Here is a 7,497-nt window from a genome sequence, read left to right as displayed (position 1 = left end):
TTTATCTTGGAGGATCATCACCCACACGACGTCCAAGGCGAGGCGAGGAATATGGCAGAAGATTTCGAGGTTATTAGCATACAAAGGAAAGGTATAACTAGTAATTATTTTCCGCATCATGCTAGTTATTTTTCTTTGTAAGAATTCCAAACACAAGAGGCATTAGATTCTAGTTTTTCAAATTTGTTATTCGAGTTTGTGTTTTTTTTATTTTTCAAATTTGTGATTCGATTGTTCCTTTTGGTTAAACCTAGAGTTATATAAGGAAATTAAATATTAGCTTTCCTTAAAAGGCTTTGTCTAGGCGGTGGTGGATGCTCTCATACCCAAGAAGGTCATGTGTCTCGCCATGCAGTCTTGGAAGCTAATTTTGGAAATAAATATTTAATTGAATTTATAACATAGATTGATTTGGATCAATAGTGTTAAGTTCCGCTTGCGATCCAAATCTAAACCATTAAGAACAGATAAGTTAAATTTGGAATCAATAATGTTAAGTTCCGTTTACAATTCCTAATTTAACTTCTAAAGAATACAATAGGTTATTAGGAAAGGTTCGACACTTGTACAAAATTTTTGTACAGTAGAACCGATACGATCTTCCTAGGACTAACCAACAGATCAGTCCACCACCACTTTCCTCCTCGCCTCATCTCCCTCTTCCCCTTCCTAGATCTACGAAAGATGGCGTCTTTTTTATGGACGGAGGAGGATGTGCTACGGTGTTGCGGCAGCAAGCCTTTCGCCAAGGAGCTCGCCTCCGCCTTGCCGTTTTTCGACCTCCACCACGCAATCCAGTTCGCTTGCGGGATCTGGTTCAACAAGGTCGCACCTTTGCCCCCCTCTTCTCTACTCTCGATCACCCTCGCCAACCCCTTTCCTCACCTTCTAATTCTTTAGATCGACGTCGTCAGATGGCTCGAGGCCTTCGCAGCTCACCCGCCGATCGGATCCATCTCTCCCTCCGTTTCGCAGTCACTATTCTTCCAATCCCTCTCATGCCTTTTTCTATTCTGGAATCCTTTTAACTTTTTATTGTTGGCTGGATTAGGTGGTCCAAGGAAGAACAATCTGCTGCAATGGCTACTGCCAATGATACCACGTTGCAGGTGGATCTGATCATGTTCCCCTCTTTATTTTAGAGATCATTCTTTTAATTTGAGATTTGAATTCTTTTTCTTTCGTCAAACTGTAGGAATTGGTGGACTGGAATATCCGTTACCAGGAGAATTTTGGGTTTGTGTTCCTCATCTGCGCCTCTGGAAGGGGCACGCTGGAGATCCTTGTTGAATTGAAGGTAAATTGCTAAAAGAATAAGTTTAGTTTGGTCATCTCTTGTTCATGCCTCACGTTTCAGCTTCAAAAAAATGGTTTGGTTTCACATTTACTCTTCAAACATAGTAGATTTGAATGTTAGGTAAGACTATGGTTGTGTCTTAAGATTGAAGCTCTTATAATATCTTAATCTTCACAATATAATTGTCATCTTAATAACAAGTTATATATTACATGTAAGCCATGATGATTATGAGTCTAGCTCACCTCCTATTGTCCATTTTATCGTCTCGAGAATCGAATAACTAAATTTAGATATCAAACTATGCAGATTTCGTCAAGCTTTGCATAGAAATTGGAAATCGTGACTGAGAGAAGCACCTTCTTGATGTTATAAATCAGCACAATATGCTTATTTTCCTGGCTAGCTAGATCATCTTCTTAACATTATCATGCTATATGTAAGCCATGATCGACGCCCCTTCCTCTTCCCCTTCCTAGATCGACGCCGCCACCACTTTCCTCATCGCCACTGGCATTCCGATAATTTTTCCTTTATCCATCGTCGCTACTGAAGTCCTTCCTCATCTTCGACAGTTTCATCTTCTTGATCTCTTGATTGCAAGTATTAATTGATTAATGCCTGCAATGAGTTTGATGAATTTCCTCAAACACTACCCTAAGTTGATTTTATCAGTTTTGTTTGCTAGATTGAGGAGTTGTTATTTCCTGTTGCTAAGTTGGTTTTATGTATTCCTTGAACTATCAAGTTTCTTTTATGTATATGCTAATTCTTTTCACTGATATGCCATGTTTTCTGGTTTATAAATTTACCTCTTTTTGTTGTTGTTGTTTCTACAGGATTTGTGTGTTGGGCTTCTTAGACGCACTACATATACAACTTAAAGGCTTTGATCATTAAGTGAGTATAAGATTTTGGGGCTTAAAAAATGGTGAAAAGATGAGCAAACGAAAGGTCCTTTATGATGAAAAATATATAAGATTTTGGGGCTTAAAAAATGGTGAAAAGATGAACAGAGCTTGCACATGGCTTAATGACCTAAGGATATCTTTTATGAAATTGCAGCAAATGCATGACGGATGTAATTCTGCGGTGAGACCAACAAGTAAGAGCAACAGGATTTTAACTTTCTCTATGGTCAACCTTGCATAACAGAACTTGTAGATTCCTACTCTGTGTTGTTTTCTATGAAGAAGAGTGTACTATAATCATGTGTGAACTATGGATATTGTAGATTTCAGAGTCAAAGTCATCAGCCTGCATTAACTTTAGCGTCCAAATATTAGATGCTAAGTTGTTAAGATTAAACCTCAAGGGGCCCTCCTCACCTTTTCTTGCACCTGATCTTTCATAAGACTTCAACTCCTAGTGTGTTTAGCATTTGCATTGCAGATTCATTACATTTCATGCACAACAAGCTTAGATTCTTTACCACAAATAAATTCTTAGATTTAGTGTTTTTAGAATGTTTAGGTTCTGTGAAATGTTGTGATAATAGAACCTGTTGTCTACTTGTTTATTTCTTCACTTTGATTATCATTTGTCATTGATTTAATCTGTATTTTAGTTGAAATATAATTCGACTTCAACTCTTAAGGATTTTACACTGACTATATTTTACTTGGTTCTTCTCCATATGAAAATCAATTGACTAGTTATTATACAAATCAAGAATGTAAAATTCCTCAAATTTGTTCTATTTTAATTGAAATCTCATTGCTTCCCAAAGATGACAGTGATCCAATGATTCTTTGCTGGGTTTGATATGAAAGAAGAAATTGCATATTTGGTATCCACACTTCTACTTTTTGTGCGAAGGCTTTTACACTGTTTGTCTTTAGGTCTCCCTAATAGTTGCAACTCAGGGTTTGATGTTGTTTATCCATGTCAAAATGTATTAATTGGCTGCTATATGAAACATGTCTATTTTTCCTCTAATTATTTCTATTTTAACTAATATCTTACTCATTTTTAAAGTACATGATGATTTGTTGTTGACTTGCATAAAAAAGAAGAGAAGTTTATTTACTATGTGTAGTTCTTGTTTGAATGAACTTTAATCATTTTCTATTTATTTCAGGTTCTTCATAACATTGTTGTTGCAGAATACTTTTGAGATAGTTGCACTGATCCTAGGAATCTCCTTGATGCATTAAACAAGGTTAAAGTAAGTTGACTGAATCACAGGTAATTGATTTTTTGAATTAATTTATGAAGATAATTTCTCATCTTCATACTGACATTCTTGAGGAAACAAATTATTAAACATTAAAGCTATAATCATATTAAACATATGATATTATATGACATGATTATACTTAACATGTATAATAAGGTTAAACATGATCTTTAGAATCATCCATTCTTCTATAGCAAAAAAGTCTGTTGTTCCTTGGGAATCATGTCTTCTCCAAATCATGGTATTTTGAATATTGTTAATATTTTATTATCTATTTCATGTAATTTCACCATTTTCTCTATCTTTTTTTCAAAGTTGGAAATAATTTAATCCATGTTTATCCATTCAGTCAATATTCTATAATTTCTTAAACTAGCATTGTTCTTGCAATTGAAAAGATATTTTACATGCACTCTTTGATTAATAACTATATTGGTTATAGGAGCAGAGTGAAGAGCTTGCGCATACTTTTGTGGATCAGATTGACTCTGAGAATAGCTGCCTAGGCTATATGGTTTCAGGGTCTAAAGCTAATAGTGCTTCAATTCATCAAAGTCCTGCTATAAATAGCAGTAGAGTTGTCCATGCCCAAGAGTTTGATGTTTCAGTAACAATGCTGAATATTGTATGTAGTTCAACGCATTTTGTCAAAAATTTTATTTCCATAACTAGTGAATGAGTTAATAAATTGCTCTCTTCTTAGTATTTTTGTTAATTTGGTTCTTCATAGGCAATCATTCTCTACCATATCCATGAGTATGCACAGTCATTATCTGTTCTCAAAAAGCTGTTCCAGAATATCGAGCCAATTGAAGAGCAGCAAATAGCTCTCCGTGTATGCCTTCTTCTACTAGATGTTGCATTAGCTTGTGAAGATATTTTACAAGTCTCAGTAAGTTTCTTTGTAATCAACATCTTTTACTTTTTAATTTTCCTCAATGATGTCTCTTTTATTTTTTTTAAAATTCACAAAATGAAAGTGCTGCAATATCTATTTTTATGTGTTGTTACAGTTTACAAATCTCAAGTACTCCAAAGTTGAAATTGATGAAGTGCGGTTCGAGTGGGTTGAATGCATGCTAGATTACATTTGAGTAGGAAAGGTATTTGATTTTTGAAAACTTTGGATGATGCATGCATTTGCATGGAATGTAAATTGCGGATGCTACCTTGATGTGTACAATATCTATTATCTTTTGATGTTGTAAAAAGAATATTTGTGTATTTTATGGATACTGACTTGATGTGTACAATATCTATTACCTTTTGATGTTGTAAGAAGAATATTTGTGTAATTTGTTGATACGGACTTGATGTGTACAATATCTATTATCTTTTTATGTTGTAAGAATAGTATTTATGTGTTGGTTACATGGATATTGACTTAGTGTGTTTAGATATACCGATGTATAATAATATTAATTAAATTTTGTACTATTAAAATGTTGTATAATATCGATTTTTCACTGTTTCGGAAATTGAATCGGTGTCGTTAAGCAATACTGATATTACATCGGTTTTCCAACGTTGCTGAAATGGTGTCGTTAAGTGATACTACATCGGTTCATAACCGATTCGAAAATCGGTGTCGTTAAGTGATACTACATCGATTATAACCCGATGTCTAAAATGGCAGACCTTTTACATCGCCTTCATAGACATCGGTCGATTTTGTAATAGACAGCGGTGGAAAATCGATGTCTATGAGGGTTTTTCTTATAGTAAAACCAAACATATCTTTGACATCTAAGGCTTGGTCATATTAACTTGAGTAGAATTCAAAGGTTAATAGCCGATAGACCTTTAGGTTCATTAGTGGTGGAAAATTTTCCAACCTGCGAATCTTGCTTAGAAGGAAAAATAATCAAGAGACCTTTTAAGGCCAAGGGGTATAGAGCTATAGATGTGTTCGAATTGGTTCATTCTGATTTGTGTGGACCTATGACTATCCAGGTAAGAGGTGGTTTCGAATATTTTGTCTCTTTTATAGACGACTATTCGAGATACAGGTACATTTACTTGGTGCGCCTCAAGTTTGAGTACTTTGATAAGTTCAAAGAATACAAGGCTGATGTGGAGAAACGTCATGGTAAAGGTATCAAGACACTACGGTCTTATCGTGGTGGTGAGTACCTCTTAGGAGAGTTTAGGAGTTACTTATCAGAGGCCGGGATTCAATCCCAACTGTCTGCACATGGTACACCCCAACAGAATGGTGTGGCAGAAAGAAGGAATATGACTCTTATGGAAATGGTTAGATCAATGATGAGTTATTCAGAATTACCAAATTCGTTTTGGGAATATGCTCTGGAAACGGCAGTGTACATTCTGAACTTGGTACCTTCTAAGTCAGTAACCTCTACTCCCACAAAATTGTGGAATGAGCGTAAGCCTAGTCTGAAATATATTTGGATTTGGGGTAGTCCAGCACATGTGCTGAAGGGAGATGCTGATAAGTTGGAATCACATACAGAAGTTCGCTTGTTTGTGAGTTATCCTAAAAGAATGAAAAGTGGTTTGTTTTATAATCCTAAAGATCAGAAGATCATTGTTAGCACCAATGCCCGATTTTTAGAAGAGGACTATGTAATGAACCACAAGCCCATGAGTAAAATTGTTCTTGAGGAAATAAGAGAAGACACGTCTACTTTAGTACCAACAGTATAAGATGAGATACCACAAGAAACTACAACACATGTCACAAATGATGCACAATTACAAGTAGTGCCTTGTCGTAGTGGGAGGGTTGTTAGGCAACCTGATAGATTCATGTTTTTGGGAGAATCTTCGGACTTGATCTCTGGTGAACATAAACCTGATCCCTGGACATATGATGAAGCACTCCAAGATAAGATGCAGCATCTTGGCAAAGTGCAATGAACTCTGAAATATAATCTATGTACTCTAATCAGGTCTGGGAGCTTGTATAACCACCAAATGGTGTAAAAGCCATTGGATGTAAATGAGTCTACAAAAGAAAAAGAGGGACAGACGAGAAGGTGGAAACCTTCAAAGCAAGGCTTGTTGCAAAAGGGTATACTCAGAAAGAGGGAATCGATTATGAGGAAACCTTTTCGTCGGTAGCCATGCTTAAGTCTATCCGGATTCTTTTATCTATTGCTGCTCATATGGATTATGAAATTTGACAAATGAATGTCAAAACAGCTTTCCTTAATAGAAGTCTTGAAGAAAATATCCATATGAAGCAACCAGAGAATTTCAAGGAAGTCACGGTGACTAAGATTCCTCGAGCAGATAACCAAAGGGCTGACGAACTAGCTAAAATGGCTAGCTCTTTAACCACTTGGGTGCTAGACAAGTCGATAGCTCAGACCTTCCTAATAGCTTAAATAGACATGTAAAATAATATTGAGGGGTTGATCGACTGGAGGCCTCCGATGATCATTTATCTTCAGCAGGGCATCCTGCCTATTGATCCGGAAGAAGCCAGGTTGATAAGGAAAAAAGCTCACGTGTATACCATGATCGAGGACCAGCTGTACAAGCGAGCATTCTCAAGACCACTGCTTAAATGCCTAGGAACGGAAGAGGCGGAGTATGCTTTGCAAGAAGTACATCAGGGATGTTGCGGTAACCACACAGGAGGGAGGATGCTGGTTCGGAAAGTATTGTTGGCCGGATACTTCTGGCCCACTCTGCATAAAGATGCTCAACAACTGGTGAATACTTGCTTATCTTGGCAAAAGCATCAGAACTTGACCCATCGGTCGACCGACACGCTGAAAACCTCAATAGTCTCATGCCCCTTTGACCAATGGGGCATGGATATTGTGGGACCATTCCCGATGGCACCAGGTCAGAAATGATTCTTGCTCGTAGCAGTGGACTACTTTTCTAAATGGGTGGAAGCAGAAGCTCTAACTGAGAGAGCCGTTATTTAATTCTTATGGAGGGACATCCTTTGCCGATTTGGAATACTGCACAAGTTGGTTTCAGATAACGGAAGACAGTTCCAAGGCCGCAAGATCCAAGCCTGGTGTCAAGAATTTGACATAACCCA

At 36.7% G+C, this 7,497-nt stretch overlaps 1 long non-coding RNA gene across 1 annotated transcript; it reads left to right on the top strand.

Moving 5' to 3' along the window:
- The first annotated feature begins 935 nt into the window (after positions 1-935).
- On the top strand, positions 936-1,253 carry LOC122033711. The gene is made up of 3 exons (XR_006126628.1): positions 936-974; positions 1,052-1,109; positions 1,196-1,253. It is a non-coding gene; the product is annotated as an uncharacterized LOC122033711 (long non-coding RNA).
- Positions 1,254-7,497: the final 6,244 nt, after the last annotated feature.

The sequence above is a fragment of the Zingiber officinale genome, chromosome 11B (genome assembly GCF_018446385.1).
Source record: "Zingiber officinale cultivar Zhangliang chromosome 11B, Zo_v1.1, whole genome shotgun sequence".
NCBI lineage: Eukaryota > Viridiplantae > Streptophyta > Magnoliopsida > Zingiberales > Zingiberaceae > Zingiber > Zingiber officinale.
The sequence above is the reverse complement of the archived record's forward strand: the minus strand, read 5'-3'. Positions and strand labels throughout refer to the sequence as shown.